Genomic DNA, 17500 nt, shown 5'->3' with positions numbered 1-17500 from the left:
CATTAGAAGTGATAAAGGGCAAATAATAAGACATGAGACTCAGGGAGTTTACTTAGGAAGCAGACCCTCTCTCAAGCATACTTTATTAAAAGTAATGGCTACTTCAGCAGCGTTACACTTGTAGAGATTCTTCTCTATTTTGCGAATAGCGGCTTTTTCCGTGCTACTTAAACAGGCTAGTAGAGCGCCTATAGAGGTCATGGTAAAATACAGGGTCAAAATAGGTGTATATATTTGAATTTTACAGATAAACTATGATACCATAGTCATCAAAGTCATTAACGATTTTCTCTCTCTCTCTCTCTCTCTCTCTCTCTCTCTCTCTCTCTCTTTCTTAAAGCGAGCTTTCGTCTGGAGCTGCCAGACATCCTCGGGCTGGGAAGCTGAGGGTGGACTGATCTTGGTGCGGTGTCCGTCCTCCTTATATCTGTGGCTGACAGCAGGGGGTCTGCCCCATGCTTGTCTCCTATTGGCTGGTGGCGGTGAGTCTTGTTTTCATTGGCTGCCTGAGCCAGGTCTCAAGCCACTTTCTTCGGGCCGATGGTTGCGTTGCAGCATATCCTGCAGCCGCCTGGACCTCCTAAGCGGCGCTGTAACATTGATGGGCGTTGCGCTACGCTGTGGGACGTCACGGCTACTTTGATTTCCATCGGCTGCAGGAGTACCTCGTTCGGGGGCGTTGTCATCCATAGAGTTGTCATGATCGGTGGTGTCATTGTTGGTGGCAGGTCTTCTCATACTCGTAGGGAGGAGAAATTCTTCCTGCGTCGTATTCAGATTAGGTTTTATTTGCTGGATGAGTAGCGCCTCCAGCAGGCGCAACCGACGGGCATCAGGGGCCTTCCCGATGATCTTCGTGTTCTTTATGATGACATCTCGGGAGATGGCCTCGTGATGTTTGGTGCGGGCGTGATTCTTTATAGCCCCCTCTTGGGCGTGGCACGAGAGTCTCTTCGACAGTCGCATGGTAGTCATACCTACGTAGGCGCCGCTGCATTCGCGGACTGGGCATGTATACTGGTACACTACATGCGTCTGCTTCAGGGGTTCTCGTGCCTGTGGAGAGGGGTTATTTTTCATAAAAAGATCGCGCGTCCTCCGATTCTGGTAATATATGATTAGGTCGATATTCTTGGTGTCGTCAGTCGGGGATACATTATCAGAAATAATTTTCTTAATGGCGTCCTCTTCTTCACGGTAATGGGAACTCATGAAGGCTTTGTAGTACAGCTTGATATTATCCTGGGGGCGGGGCTGCGGGCTCTCACTACCGTACCATTTCTCCAGGGCTGTGCGGACTTCCTTGCTGATTAATTTATTTGAGTACCCGTTATTCACAAGTACTTGGGAGGCGCGGTCGAGTTCCTGGTGAGTGTCCTGCCAGGTTGAGCAGTGGGAGAGGGCCCTCCTGACGAAGGCCCTGACGGTGGTGCTTTTGAATCTGGCGGGGCACTCGCTGTCTCCGTTGAGGCAAAGTCCTAAATTGGTTTTCTTTGTGTAGACTGAAGTACGGAGACCGTCTTCCGTCTTGCTTACAAGGACGTCGAGGAAGGGGAGCCGATCGTCGGAGCTGCGTTCGACTGTGTAGTTCAGCACACTACACTGCTGAAATGCTTGACGGAGGGCTTCTACCTCATCCTCGGCGTCGACTTGCACAAAGATGTCGTCAATATAACGTCCATATCTGCGGGGTTGCTGCATCCTGGCAAAGACCCGTTCCTCCACGGTGCCCATATAAAAGTTAGCGAAGAGAACCCCCAGTGGGGAGCCCATCGCCACGCCGTCCTTTTGGCGGAACATCTGGCCACGGTGGGTGGAGAAAGGGGCCTTCTTCGTGCATATCTCCAGCAGCGTACGGAGCGAGGCTTCCGGTATGTTGAGGGGCGCCGTCGACTGATTCCTGTAGACACGATCAAGGATTATATCTATGGTTTCGTCGACAGGCACGTTCGTAAATAGGGACTCTACATCCAGCGAGGCGATAATCCCGGTACCAGGGGCGTCCTTGATGGCTTCTAAGAACTCTGCCGAAGACTGCAGGCTGTACCGACTCGGGACGTAAGGGGTCAAAATTTGGTTGAGGCGTTTAGCCAAGGCGTACGTAGGGGCGGGCGTCTGGCTGATGATCGGCCGGAGGGGGTTTTTCCTTGCTTGTGGGTTTTTACATTGCCATATAAACTCCGCATCCCTGAACGAACCCAAGGATACATTAACCTTACCGATTACGACCCCACTCCCGATCAAGACGCCCTTCTGAAGCTGGGTCTTAATTGCCACTTCATTTCGAGACCCAGGCCTCATGACAAGAGACTCGAAATCGAGTTGCTCCTAGACTCCATCCAGCAACTCGAAGCCCGGAGCACCGTGAGAACTACCGACGCCCTTCAACCCCTCCTACTTGCTGAAGCTCTTACAGAGAGGGGCTCGCACTCCAGCGGGATCCTCACCAAGGAGATGAAGAAAGCAGCGAAGGAACTGAAGGAGAAAGTGAACATCACGGTGCGACGCGCGGACAAGACAGCAGCCTTCGTCTTGATTGATACTGCGAATATCACAAGAAGCTGGATGCTATTTTGTCTGACGAGAGCAAGTTCGAGCGCCTGACGAGGAACCCGACAGACGACATCAAGAGGGAGGCTAACGGAGTCATCAGCGCAGTGAATGCTGCAACAAATGCTGTGCACCTCCCGCCCATACAAGGAGACTACAGCTGGGTTATTTATATGGCAATGTAAAAACCCACAAGCAAGAAAGGAAACCCCCTCCGGCCGATCATCAGCCAGACGCCCGCCCCTACGTACGCCTTGGCTAAACGCCTCAACCAAATTTTGACCCCGTAGGTCCCGAGTTGGTACAGCCTGCAGTCTTCGGCAGAGTTCTTAGAAGCCATCAAGGATGCCCCTGGTACCGGGATTATAGCCTCGCTGGACATGGAGTCCCTATTTACAAACATGCCTGTCGACGAAACCATAGATATAATCCTTGATCGTGTCTACAGGAATCAGTCGACAGCGCCCCTCAACATACCGGAAGCCTCGCTCCGTACGCTGCTGGAGATATGCACGAAGAAGGCCCCTTTCTCCACCCACCGTGGCCAGATGTTCCGCCAAAAGGACGGCGTGGCGATGGGCTCCCCACTGGGGGTTCTCTTCGCTAACTTTTATATGGGCACCGTGGAGGAACGGGTCTTTGCCAGGATGCAGCAAACCCCGCAGATATGGACGTTATATTGACGACATCTTTGTGCAAGTCGACGCCGAGGATGAGGTAGAAGCCCTCCGTCAAGCATTTCAGCAGTGTAGTGTGCTGAACTACACAGTCGAACGCAGCTCCGACGATCGGCTCCCCTTCCTCGACGTCCTGTAAGCAAGACGGAAGACGGTCTCCGTACTTCAGTCTACACAAAGAAAACCAATTTAGGACTTTGCCTCAACGGAGACAGCGAGTGCCCCGCCAGATTCAAAAGCACCACCGTCAGGGCCTTCGTCAGGAGGGCCCTCTCCCACTGCTCAACCTGGCAGGACACTCACCAGGAACTCGACCGCGCCTCCCAAGTACTTGTGAATAACGGGTACTCAAATAAATTAATCAGCAAGGAAGTCCGCACAGCCCTGGAGAAATGGTACGGTAGTGAGAGCCCGCAGCCCCGCCCCCAGGATAATATCAAGCTGTACTACAAAGCCTTCATGAGTTCCCATTACCGTGAAGAAGAGGACGCCATTAAGAAAAATTATTTCTGATAATGTATCCCCGACTGACGACACCAAGAATATCGACCTAATCATATATTACCAGAATCGGAGGACGCGCGATCTTTTTATGAAAAATAACCCCTCTCCACAGGCACGAGAACCCTGAAGCAGACCGCATGTAGTGTACCAGTATACATGCCCAGTCTGCGAATGCAGCGGCACCTACGTTGGCATGACTACCATGCGACTGTCGAAGAGACTCTCATGCCACGCCCAAGAGGGGGCTATAAAGAATCACGCCCGCACCAAACATCACGAGGCCATCTCCCGAGATGTCATCATAAAGAACACGAAGATCATCGGGAAGGCCCCTGATGCCCGTCGGTTGCGCCTGCTGGAGGCGCTACTCATCCAGCAAATAAAACCTAATCTGAATACGACGCAGGAAGAATTTCTCCTCCCTACGAGTATGAGAAGACCTGCCACCAACAATGACACCACCGATCATGACAACTCTATGGATGACAACGCCCCGAACGAGGTACTCCTGCAGCCGATGGAAATCAAAGTAGCCGTGACGTCCCACAGCGTAGCGCAACGCCATCAATGTTACAGCGCCGCTTAGGAGGTCAGTGCGGCTGCAGGATATGCTGCAACGCAACCATCGGCCCGAAGAAAGTGGCTTGAGACCTGGCTCAGGCAGCCAATGAAACAAGACTCACCGCCACCAGCCAATAGGAGACAAGCATGGGGCAGACCCCCTGCTGTCAGCCACAGATATAAGGAGGACGGACACCGCACCAAGATCAGTCCACCCTCAGCTTCCCAGCCGAGGATGTCTGGCAGCTCCAGACGAAAGCTCGCTTTAAGAAAGAGGAGAGAGAGAGAGACGAGAGAGAGAGAGAGAGAGAAGGAGAGGAGAGAAAATCGTTAATGACTTTGATGACTATGGTATCATAGTTTATTAGTAAAATTCAAATAAATACACCTATTTTGACCCTGTATTTGACCGTGACCTCTATAGGCCCTTTTCTAGCCTGTTTTAAGTAGCACGGAAAAAGCCGCTATTCGCAAAATAGAGAAGAATCTCTACAAGTGTAACGCTGCTGAAGTAGCCATTACTTTTAATAAAAGTATACTCAGGGAGTTTATCATCCCGAACAGTTACTCGTTCTTCATGGAGTGAAACACATGATCCCAAACTAATTCTCGGAAGATGACAAGTACTCAAGTCTATGCAATGAGTAAAATACCTTGGGGAATGTTTTATTTTTTGTCCATCTGTAGATTACAATTAAATGGATTCATTTCGTACAAGTATTAATATAGATTTTCAACCACATAAGAAATTGCGTGCCTTTTCATTTTCTAGTTATATTTTAGTTAACCATCATAATGAAATATGGCATAACATCACAATCTCACTTCTGTGAGGCAGATATAATTTATTTTCAGTCAGTCGGCTATTTACAAAAGGCGTATAACAAACTACCTTACATTGCTTTTGGCCTCGAAAGTCAGAGGTCACATTCTTCATTTCTCTCTTCGGTATCTCAAAATGTGCTTTATAACTATGATTTTAGCTGTAGACAAGATGTGGATTTCGTTCAACAAAGTCTCTGGTAGGAAGAACCACATCAGCCATCCTCATTATGACCCACAAAGTGAAGCTGACCGGATTGCACAGCATTTTGCTGATGGGACCAAATCTGTCAACCTATCCCTCGAAACCCAGAGATGCCGAAGAGCGTTAGAACCCCTTAGAAGAAAAATAATTGTTGATACTTGCAACGCTCATGATCAAACAGACACTCCCTTCATCAAGGAGGAACTAAACCTTGCACTTAAGACAGCAAAGGACAATGCACGTGGATCTGACTATAAAACATATAGCCTGCTCAAGACTATGAGAGAAGCTGCAAAAACAGCGTATCTCACCCAGGTTAACAAACTTATGTTGAAAGAGTCAGGCCGAGATAATGGAACCAGCAGGACACGAACCCAATTCCCAAACCGAAACAACCTGGAGCCTACAGACCCATTGCCCTTATTAGCTGCACTGAGAAAGTAGCAGAAAGAATGGATCTCAATAGACTACTCTCGAAGGCGGGACCTTCGCATCCCCGCATTTATGCATACACGAAGAACATTGGCACTCAAGAATGCAACACAGATGTTTTTTTCTACAAACAACGATAATTAAGCCCTAGTAGTTTTCCATGAGTTCGAAAAAGTCTATGAGTTGGCAAATTCCACAGTATTAAAGGCAATCTTTTGGCATGGACACAAAAGTACACACAAAACCGATCAGCTAGAGCCTTTTTTCAAGGAACGTATTGAGAATTTATTGAACTCGAAAACAGAACACCATAATGAGAAATACTCACTCCCTCTCTTTTTAATATCCTCATGGAAAATCTTGCTAGATTGAAGCTACCCAAAGGAGTAGAAATGTTCATTTATGCAGATGATGTTTGCCTGGTGTGTCCCCAACAACCTGGAGACATTCAACTGCAAAAAAACCAAAAGATCACTCTACATGATTGAAGAAAAGTGTGAAGAACTTGGATTGAAAATCAACACGACAAAACAAACGCCATGACCATCAAGCATCCGCGAACACCCAACAATCTCTCCATCAAGGGTGAATCCACTGAATGGTTAAGCGACTTCATATACCTTGGAGTCAATATAAATCACAAACTGTCCCCCGCTAAAGAAATACAGCACCTGAAACAGAAAGCCCAATGTCGATTACATTCAAACAACTCGGCACTAATTGACTATGCTGCACCTCCACTAACAAAGATGTCACCTTCTCAAATCTGTTCACTTGAAGTCATTCAAAACAACATGGACAAGACACTGTCTACTTAGAGCAGAAACTAACCTTCTCTCTCTTCAGTCCAGAATTGATCAAAGAAACGCTCTGATCATTTTCAAAACAGAGCATGCCACAAGAGCATTATCTATTACACTGCACGGAGACTTCCTCTCAGGCAGAATTTCACAGATGTCCCTTTAACCAGCGCCAAAATGGTGATGCACATAATTGAAGACACTGAAACACTTTCAGCTTTTCTCTCTTCTTACCCACCACCCAGGTAAATAGATTTGCCTCCTGCAAAAAACTGCGTAAATCACCTTCCCCTCATATTCATAACACTCCTTTCATGATCCCACTTAAGGACTACTATATTAACTAGTCCTTGATGGCATACAGCCATCAACAGTAGTAGCAAACATCTCATCATTCGCTACTCATTATCATCACTCGTCTCCTTTCCCTCTCCTGTCCCCTTCTACTGGCACCTTCACGATCAGTCCATAGAAGACAGCAAGGATCCCTGTAGTCGTTTTTTTTCCACGTCCTATTCCTCTGACTTTAAATTTTATCCTTACATTCCCACGTCCTCCTACTTACTGGGACTCGCTGCTATAACACTTTCTCTTCCACTACCGCCTTTTCATTCCCGGCCCAGTGGTTAAATTGAGCCGAATGTTCTGTTCACAGATACAGATGTTAAATTAACAATTACGTTACTGAAAATCAGAGCCCGTGCCAGAATAAGGCTGGCTTAATCTTACTGTCTGCCTTTCACAGCAGAAGCAGTCCACCCTCAGCTCCAGACGAAAGTTCGCTACGAGAGAGAGAAACCTTACTTCACCTTACATCTTGTTCGGGTTGCCCCAGGTCCCTCAGTGTGAGGCACCTCTAATGTCTACCAGAGAGTTGTTAGTGCATCTTCCGGTATATTTTGCATCTTTCAATCTTGGATGGTCTGGGATGTAGCTCAGATATTTGTCGAGCTTATTCTTAAACACATCAACGGTCACTACTGATATATTCCTCAGATGAGCTTGCAACACATTGAATAGACGCTGCATTGTTGATGCTTGTGCGTAGTGGATTAATGTCCTGTGTGTTTTCCTTATTTTTCCTGGTATAGTTTTGGGCACTATTAATCTACCTCTGCTTGCTCTTTCTGATATTTTTAGCTCCATGATGTTTTCGGCAATTCCTTCTGTTTCCATGCCTGAATTATCATGTAGCGTTCTCTTCTCCTTTCTAGACTATATAATTTTAAGGATTGTAGTCTTTCCCAGTAGTCAAGATCCTTAACTTCTTCTATTCTAGCTGCAAAGGACCTTTGTACACTCTCTATTTGTGCAATATCCTTTTGGTAGTGTGGGTACCATATCATATTGCAATATTCAAGTGGACTGCGAACATACATATTATAAAGCATAATCATGTGTTCAGCTTTTCTTGTTTTGAAGTGCCATAACAACATTCCTATTTTTGCTTTACATTTTGCCAATAGAATTGCTATTTGATCATTGCATAACATGTTCCTATTCAACATCACACCAAGGTCTTTAACTGCCTCCTTATTTGTGATTGTCTAATTATTAGGTCCCTTACATGCATATAGCTTTCCTTCTCTGTCTCCATAATTTATTGATTCAAATTTATCAGAGTTAAGTATCATCCTATTTACCTCTGTCCAATCATATACTTTGTTAAGGTCTCTTTGTAGCGCGTTCCTATCTTCATCACAAGTAATTTCTCTACTTATTCTTGTATCATCGGCGAAACTACTCACTACCGAGTCCTTAACATTACTGTCTATGTCTGCAATCATAATAACAAACAGTAATGCAGCTAACACCGTATCTTGTGGCACACCAGATATTACCTTAGCTTCATCCAGTTTCTCATCGTTTGCAACAACTATCCGTTGTGTGAAAATTCTTTTAGCCATCTTCCTACTTTGTCCACTATATTATGTTTTCTAATTTTCTTCGCTAATATATTATGATCTACCTTATCAAAAGCTTTTGCAAAGTAAGTCTAGATAAACCACATATGTTTCATTTCAGTTTTTCATATTTTTGTATATGTTTTCACAGTGGACTAACAGTTCGGTTTGTGTACTTTTACATGTTGTCCTATATTAAACAATCTATTCTTTATTAAATGTTTCATAATATTTTTCTTCATTACCCTTCCATACACTTTCATAGAATGTGATGTTAGACTCACATGCCAATAATTACTTGCCTCTAGTCTTGATCCACTTTTGAAAGTAGGGGTAATATATGCTAATTTGTGTTCATCATAAATCTTGCCTGTATCTACACCTTGTCTTAATAATATTGCAAGTGGCTTTGTGATAGAATGAACTACTTTCTTTAACAAAATAGCTTGGACACCATCAGGCCCAGCTGCAGCTCCATTTTTAATTTCATTATTAGCCTGCACAAAATCAGCTTCATTAATATCTGTGTCTGATAAATATTCACTATTTTCATCCCTTATTTCTGTATCATTATCTTCATTATCAATTGTACGGGTGAATTCTCTCTTATATCTTTCTGCCAATATGTTGCATTTTCCTTTTTTTTCATTCGTTAATCTCCCTTCAATTCTTAGATGGCCTATTTCTATTCTTCTTTTATTCCTCTTTTTTGCATACGAGTACAATAGTTTGGGGTTTTGCTTGATATTTACTAGGGTTTCTTCTTCCAAGTCCAGTTTTTCATTTTCTTTTGATTGTATAATCTTTTATTCTGCATTTTCTCTCTTACTTTTTAGTTCCATCACTTTCCATGCATTTTTTCCTTTTGCAAGACCTTTTTTTCACATTCTGATTTTCTGGAACAAGATCCTTCTGTCTCTTGGTATGCATGATTGATGTTCACTTTTCTTCTTCGGTACATATTTATCCACTATTTTCTCTAATATTTTATATAATATCTCTGTATTTACCTTTATATCATCACTTACGAAAATGTTATCCCAATCTTTGTTTAATTCTTTATTTATTTCTGACCATTTTATATTTTTACTGTAGAAATTGTATTATCCATATCCTTCCCGCTTTTTCATTTCTTGCTTATCTCTGTTTTCACTTGCTTTGGAATGGACTGTTAATTCTATGACATTATGGTCTGAAATAATCGCATTATAAACTATTATTTCTTTAACATAATTCACCTCGTTCACAAATACTAGGTCTAAAGTATTTTCCTTTCTTTGTGGCAGGTGAGTTATTCGTTGAATGTTGTATGCTACTATGAGATTCAGGGCCTATGTAACACGGTTTTTTGCAATAACTTTTTATCTATGCATTTCATAAATATAACGCTTATTCAGAATACATATTATATCTACACATAAATTTTGACTGTATTCTGCATTACATAGGTTGAATAAATTTGGTACTTATAATGTAAAAGTGACTTTTTTGAAGACGGGCCAACTTACTCAGAGAAAAGGTTTCGAACGCACTCATTACGTAACTTATGACAGCATTTCTTCCCTCTTTCTAGATGGATGATTGGCTATACATAACGAAGACTAAACCTCTGGCAACAATGACATACAAATTTAAATACAAGCAAAGCAGTACACCTTTATGAACTCTGGAACCTCTCCACTGATAATTGTCATAATGAACAAACCAACAAAATATGTTAATAAATACAAAGACACTTCGACTATTAGTCTAGCTCCCAAAATAGGTTTTCTAAGACATTACAGTCTACTTTATAGGTCACAATCAGATTGACAAGATGAAGGGGAATAGTTGGTAATTTTTAAAAACATAGTAGACAAGCTTGATTTGATAACTGCTATATCCAATGTCAAGTAATTTTTATTTATTGGCTATCTACCTATTTACTGAAAAAAAAATAGCCGTTACCGTATATTGGCTTTAAACCTTCACCAATAATCATCGTCAGAATGATGACTTCATGAAGCTCCACCCACTTTCGCCTCGTTATAATTCAGGATAACACTGAAGGCTACCATGGGCATTGTTGGATTAGAAAATTTAACTTCTGGCTATAAAAACTAATTTCTCGGGTAGTTGTAAGAAGTGCTAAATGATCCTCAAGGATCCCAGCAGTTGGCCTAAACGTTTAATTCATGTATATTACTGCTATACTGTTGCAGCACTACTGCTACAGCAGTATTACTACGCTAGCACTGATACCCCACCTACATCTATGTATCGTTCCGCCATTCATAAAGTCTTTGGGTTTCAGAGCCAATGGAGTTTCTGTCTGGTGGATGGGCGGGGCAAAATTTCGTCAAAAGGTGTGTTTACCTTGCTTACGTAATGAATGTTTTTCGACTCTTGGCTCGTAATCATTGGCCATGGCGTCGGCTAGATCATTTTTACTCTATAAAAATTAAAACTATCGGGTTTAGGTTATAGATAATGCTGACAAAATTTGTGTGGTTGTAAAATATACATATGTCAACTTTCAGCTACATCCGATGCATTGACAAGGAGCAAAGTCCAAAAAACCGTATTACAGAGGCCCTGAATCTCATAGTAGTACCATATCTAATAGCTTTTCGAATTGATTCTTATATTCTGCACTAATATTACTCTCTTCTTTATATGTATAAATACAACTACAATCTCCTATTCATTCTTTCCAGTCTACAAAAGGAAAGTTAAAGTCTCTGGATAGGAGAATAGTCCAGTCCTTGTGATTTCTACATATATCATTCAGTTTTTCTATTATTGTGTCAAACTTTTTAGTATTAGGGGGTCTATATATTACTATGTTCATTAATTTTTCAGATTCAAATTCTACCACTATTAATTCACATTCTGAGTTACTATATTTCTCATATATTTTTCCTTGTTTTTTGTCTTTCCCATATATCGTGGTTCCCCCCTTGATTCCTATTTTTTCTATCTGATCTATAAGTTTGGAACCCTTTTATTTGATCATCATTACCAGTCTCTTGGGAATACCAGGTTTCACTTATATTCATTATATCTATTTTCTTTTCAATTTGGGTTAGTTCTTCTAAGAATTCTATTTTTCTTTTTGAGTTACTAGTAACTAAACCCTGCGCATTCATCAATATGATGGTTTGCGTGTTATATCCTTCATTTAATATGGGTAATAATAAGGATTTTCCCATGTCTATTTCCTGTTCTGGTATGTTGTTCTTTTTCTTCATTTCCAGAAATTCTGACATTAAAAAATCCAACTTTTCCAAAATATTTGATCTTCTTTCATCATAATTATTCATTTTGTGTCTGAATCTGCAATTTTCTCTGTATCTGCACCATCCCCTAGGATCGTATATACAGTATTTATCTCTTGAGCTGTAGTATCTTGGAGCTGATGCTTGGAAATTCTTTGCTGACACTCCATATCGCGGTGATGGCTTGCTTTTTTCCTTCACCTCACGTTCTTTGTTCCTCTCTTTATTTGTTTCTTTTCTATTTTTGATTTTATTTAAATGATTATCTAATTGATTTTGATTCATGGCTACAGGGTGTACATATTTACATTTTTGTCGAACTTACATCCTTTTCCTTCTTTTAGGTTTTTTCATATTTTTGGATGAAGATCTCTGCATTCATCCTCATAGTTGTCTAGGTATGTATATTTACCATAGATTTCATAGTTGTGACATACCTTGGGATGTTTGTAGTAACATCTTTCACCGAATCTGCAATTCCCTCTTTTCAAAGGGGTGCCGACTTTGTCTTTCTTGTCTATTTTTTCCTCTTCCCCATCAGTGTGCAGATCTGGGTAGAGCCTCTTCAGGATTTTATTTTGTGTTGTCATGTCGTAATTTATTTCTTCGTATGTATGCTGCTTGATTGCGCAGTATCAATGAGTATCTCTGCATCCATACTCTTGTCTTGCTCTTTGTTTTCATTATTTTTCTCTGTCATTTCAGTTTTGTTTTCTTCTCTTCCGTTTTCCTCTTCTCCTCCTTCCTCTTCCTCTTCTTCTTCATCCTCTACTATTTGCACATTAAGTCTTGATTTAATAACATTGTCTATCCATGATAGACATGTTGAGCAAAATACTCTGGTATCCTTACTCATATTTTGCATGACTTCAGCACATTGAGGGTGCATTGAAATGTTGCATGGAGAACATTTTCTGATCAGGTTTTGTGGATGAACTATGCTTACACAGTTTGCATGCTCTTGGCATTCTTTTTCCTATTGCATCAATTAGTATATATTCACATTGTTTACCTAATTCATTTTCTTTGTCGGAATATGTTGATTGATGTAAATTTTATTTATGAGTCTCTTGACCACTTGGATTTTATTTGGAACTCCTTCAATTATTTTCAAGATGTTTTCTGATGATTTGTTCCAGTTTGAAGGATCATATCCTTCTAATATGTCTATGAATGCTTTTGTATCTTTTTGATTAGGGCTGTTATTGATCTCATAGATGAGAAATGCCAGCTCCCTTCCTGCTAGAGAGAGAGAGAGAGAGAGAGAGAGAGAGAGAGAGAGAGAGAGAGCTCTTGACTCTACATTTGAAAATGACCTCCACAGGCACTCTACTAGCTTGGTTAAGTAATACTGAAAAAGCCGCTATTCGAAAAACAGAAGAATCTCTATAAGCGTAACACTGTTTAAGTAGCCATTTCTTTTAAAAATATATGCTTCCTAATAATAATAATAATCTTAAAAAATAAAAATAATGATAATAAAAATACAAATAATTATTGATGGTATTATTGATAATGTTAAAGTTTTCTCAGTTGTTATTTTCATTAATTGGGGCGCTTTTGGGCGGCGATATGGTGTTGTTTGCTGGTACTGGTGCGTTTCTTCGCATGCAGGTCGGGAGCAAAAAGGCCTCCTGCGTCGTATTCATGGAGGGCTTTTGCTCCTGGATTACTAACGCCTCTAGAAAGCTCAAGCAGCGAGGGTCGGGTGTTCTCCCTGTTATCATAGTGTTGCGGATAATGCAGTTGCAGGTTATTGCGTCTCAGTGGGTGGTGAGGGTTTTCTTGATGGCCCCTTTTTGGGCGTGACAGAAGATTCTCTTTGCAAGGTTCGTGGTACTCATTCCAATGTACTTCCAAGGACATCCTCGGGCTGGGCATATGTATTGGTATACTACGTTCGTCTGCTTGAAAGGGTCTCCTGATGGTGGTGAGGGGTTATTTTTCATGAATAAATCTCTTGTTCTGTTGTTTTTGTAATATATTATAAGGTCCACCATCTTGCCTTCTTCAGTGGAGAGGATGTTCTTCTTGATGATCTTCCTAATCGAGTTCTCCTCGCAGTACTGAGAGTGCATGAAGGCCTTATATCTCTTGATGTTCTTGGTGGGGTGGGGTCGTGGGTTTATTTCTTCATTCAAGTAACATCTTTCGAGGGCTGTGCACACTTCTCTGTTAATGAGCTTATTAGAATATCCGTTGTCGACGAGCATCTGCAAAGCCCTATCAAACTCGAGGTGTGTGTCCTGGTGGTGCTCTTAAACCTGTTAAGGAACTCGCTATGCCCGTTGAGGCACATTCCTAAATTGGTCTTCTTCGTATAGACAGAAGTGCGGAGGCCATCTTCTGTTTTCGTTGTAAGGACGTCGAGGAAGTGGAGCCGATTGTGGTGCTAAACTCGATGGTGTAGTTTAGCACGCTGAACTGATGAAATTGGGGACAAAAAGCTTCTACCTACACCTCGGTGGCGACTTGCACGAAGTTTCGTTTATGTAACGGGCATATTTGCAGGGGTGCTGGCTCTGGGCAAAGACCCCTCTCTTCCACGGTGCCGATACAGAAGTTGGCAAAGAGGACTACCAGAGGAGAGCCCATTGCAACTCCATCTTTCTGGGGGAACATCTGTCATCAGTGGTTGAAGAAAGGGGGCCTTTTTGCACAAATTTAATGTCCAGCAAAGTATGCAAAGAGGCTCCTGGGATATTGAGTGGGGCCGTCGACGGGTCCCGTTAGACACGATCCCAGATAATGTCGATGGTCTCATTGACGGGCTTGTTGGTGAAGAGGGATTCTATGTCGAAGGACATTATGATGCCAGTGCCGGGCGAGTCGTGAATCTATTCAAGGAAATCCACCCATGAACTCAGGCTATAGCGACTCAGGACATAGGGAGTCAAAATTTGACTGAGGCGCTTGTCCAAGGCGTAAGTCGGCTAATAATCGGATAGAGGGGTTTGCCTTCCTTGTGGGTTTTTACATTAAGGTAGAAGTAACCAAGATGAAGTCCGCTTGGATTGGCGGAATGTCTAATGCGTTAGTTGCCCCCCCTCATGGTACTGATGACCCGGTTGGTGTCCCTTTTGATGTCTTCAGTAGGGTTCAGTGTGAGACGATCGAACTTCGAGGAGTCGGACAGGATGGCATTGAGCTTCTCATGCACCACCAGTACAGAAGCAGACGGACTCACCCTCCTGCTTCATTCCATCACCTACCTCCGCATAAGAGGATGTCTGAAGTCCCAAATGAAACATCGCGACACTTACCAAGGAATAGTCAGAAATCAGAATCCAGACTTCGAATATAACTTTAGCCTTGAGAAGCTCTACGGGTTATACAACGAATGTTTAACTACAGACTCTGGCATCTTTGAATGAAATTAAAATTGACTTTCATAATTACCTATTTTAGACATGCCAACATTCGGTGCATTGTTCACCAGTTTAAGCAACAATGAGCAAACCATAATTAGGAAAGTAGACCTATACAAAATTAATGCAGCTGAGGCAGCAATTACGTTTAATAAAACATCTTTAAAAGAGGGTTTACTTCCAAAATAAAGAGAGATATAAAATAATAAAAACAATAATACGAATAAAAAATAAAAAATGAGAAATGAATTAAAATAATAATAATAATAAATTTAAAGATGAAATCAACGAAAATAAAAAAAATAACGATAGAAATAATCAAAATCAAAATAATAAAATCAAAATAAGAATAAAAGAAGTAAAAATGAAATTTATAGAAATATAAATACAATTAGTAAAATGATAATAATAAAACTTCAAAATAAAAAAATAAATATAAAAATAAAAATATAAAAATAAAAATAATAATCATTATAATTTTGAAGGTCTGCAAAATAATAATAAATATTTTTAAGGAACCACGTGGAAAATATTTATCTCTAGTGATACAAATAAATGTCTTGTGTGTGTGTGTGTGTGTGTGTGTGTGTGTGTGTGTAGATGGGTGGGTGGCTGGTGGATTGATATCAAGGATGACCCAGTAAGCTTCCGTTAAGAGAAACTTTGGAACTGAACACTCAAATACAATTTAGGTAGAAAGCGTGGAAAACTAATCTCACCTGGAAGGGGAAAAACATAAGAAAAACGAGAAGATATAAATATACACAATTAGAGACAAAAGGGAATGTGAAATGGGAGAATCGCATTACCAAAGGATATAGATAAACAAAATGGAAATTGTGGGTCAAAGACGATGAAAATAGGGATAAAATAAGTTGCTTAATTAATTTGCATGATTGTGTTTAATCAACAAGTATATTAGGAAGGAGGTGCCCCTACTATTCCGATGTTAGGAAATTATTTCAAGAGATATTAAATTGAAATCACTAGCGTATAATTCAAACTGTGATTTCATATTAAGGCCAAACTGTCGAATGATCTTCCCAATCACATGGTTAATCGTTGGAAATTACATAAGTTCACATTGGATTTGACTTTCACTTCATCTTTTATTGGTAGTTATTTTATTTATCTCATTGTTATTTATCTTAGTTGTTGTCTTCATAATGTCCTTACAGGCTTCCTTACCTTATAATTTCTTTCTATGTACTTGGCTATCTTCTCATTTACATTACTTACACTTCCAGCATTCTGCTTCCTTACGTATGGTTGCAGCTTGGATAATAATAATAATAATAATAATAATAATAATAATAATAATAATAATAATAATAATAATAATAATAATAATAATAATAATAATAATAATAATACTATTTGCACATATCCAACTATCTATAATATAAAAGAAAACAAAATAATTTCATTTTGTTAATGGGTTCAAACTGTATAAGAATAATCTTTTAGTCAGAATAACTTTAAATACCACTGAAAGATCAATTCCGACGTTATATTATTTTTTAAGCAAAAAAAAAAAAATCGAAATTGGATGTTAAAGTAGACTTTTAGAGCATTACGTCAAGTTCTTACTTCCTTCTATATTACAGTAGTCGCCCATTGAGGATAACTCAATTATGAACCTTAAGGGTAAGAAGTAATCTAAAAGAACTAAAATAAAATAAAAAAAGAACTATCTGTACCACCGTCTTCTGATTCACTAAATGGGTTGTTAAAATTCAATCTCTTGTATGTCGTCTTCCTAATTCTTCTGAATTTGCCATCCACATTTTGTTGCTCTCAGTCCCTGCATGTCTGTTCCGCAGGTCATTAAATTATTCTATTCCTTTATCCAACTTTTCTCTATAAAGATCTATCATCTTTCTCCCTTTCACAGACACATGGCCACTCCAAATGAGAGATAAGAGGAAAGTGTAAACTAAGTGCCCCTTTTTTATTTTTCTCTTTCAATTCACTTAGTTGGGACAGAAAACAGCCGTCAGTTCCATTGGCGTAATAACGTTAAATAAGCTTTATAAGAAGCGTTAAGGGCACCCAGCCAGGGACAAAGTTCGCCCATTAATCTTATCTTTCCCTGGCAAAGGCTTTCAGGGTAAGGGCGACCTCCGAATGGTCACTGGCTCCAGCCGGTTGATGCTATCATGGACGGTTGCTCAAGTATTTCAACAATCTACAGCTGCTCCTTTTTTTTCTCTCTCTCTGATTTCTTTGAACTCGCTTTTTCTCGTGGTAGCTTTCTTTTCTTTTTACGTTTCTTAATCCTTTTATCCTGGCTTTCATTACTGATCCTTCTCTAGATTTTTAGGATATAATATCTAAAAATCTTAGTTTCATTTCATTACAATCGGAGATGTTAAATATGTTGTGTCTGCTGAACGTTTATCAATACATGAAATACACAC

General features: G+C 40.7%; 1 protein-coding gene across 1 annotated transcript in view; it reads right to left on the bottom strand.

The window, feature by feature from the left end:
- LOC135221917 (putative neural-cadherin 2) overlaps positions 1-17500 on the bottom strand; it is a 267766-nt gene that overhangs the window by 194366 nt on the left and 55900 nt on the right.

Source organism: Macrobrachium nipponense, chromosome 3, assembly GCF_015104395.2.
Source record: "Macrobrachium nipponense isolate FS-2020 chromosome 3, ASM1510439v2, whole genome shotgun sequence".
NCBI classification, from domain to species: domain Eukaryota; kingdom Metazoa; phylum Arthropoda; class Malacostraca; order Decapoda; family Palaemonidae; genus Macrobrachium; species Macrobrachium nipponense.
This window is presented reverse-complemented; position numbering and strand designations above follow the sequence as displayed.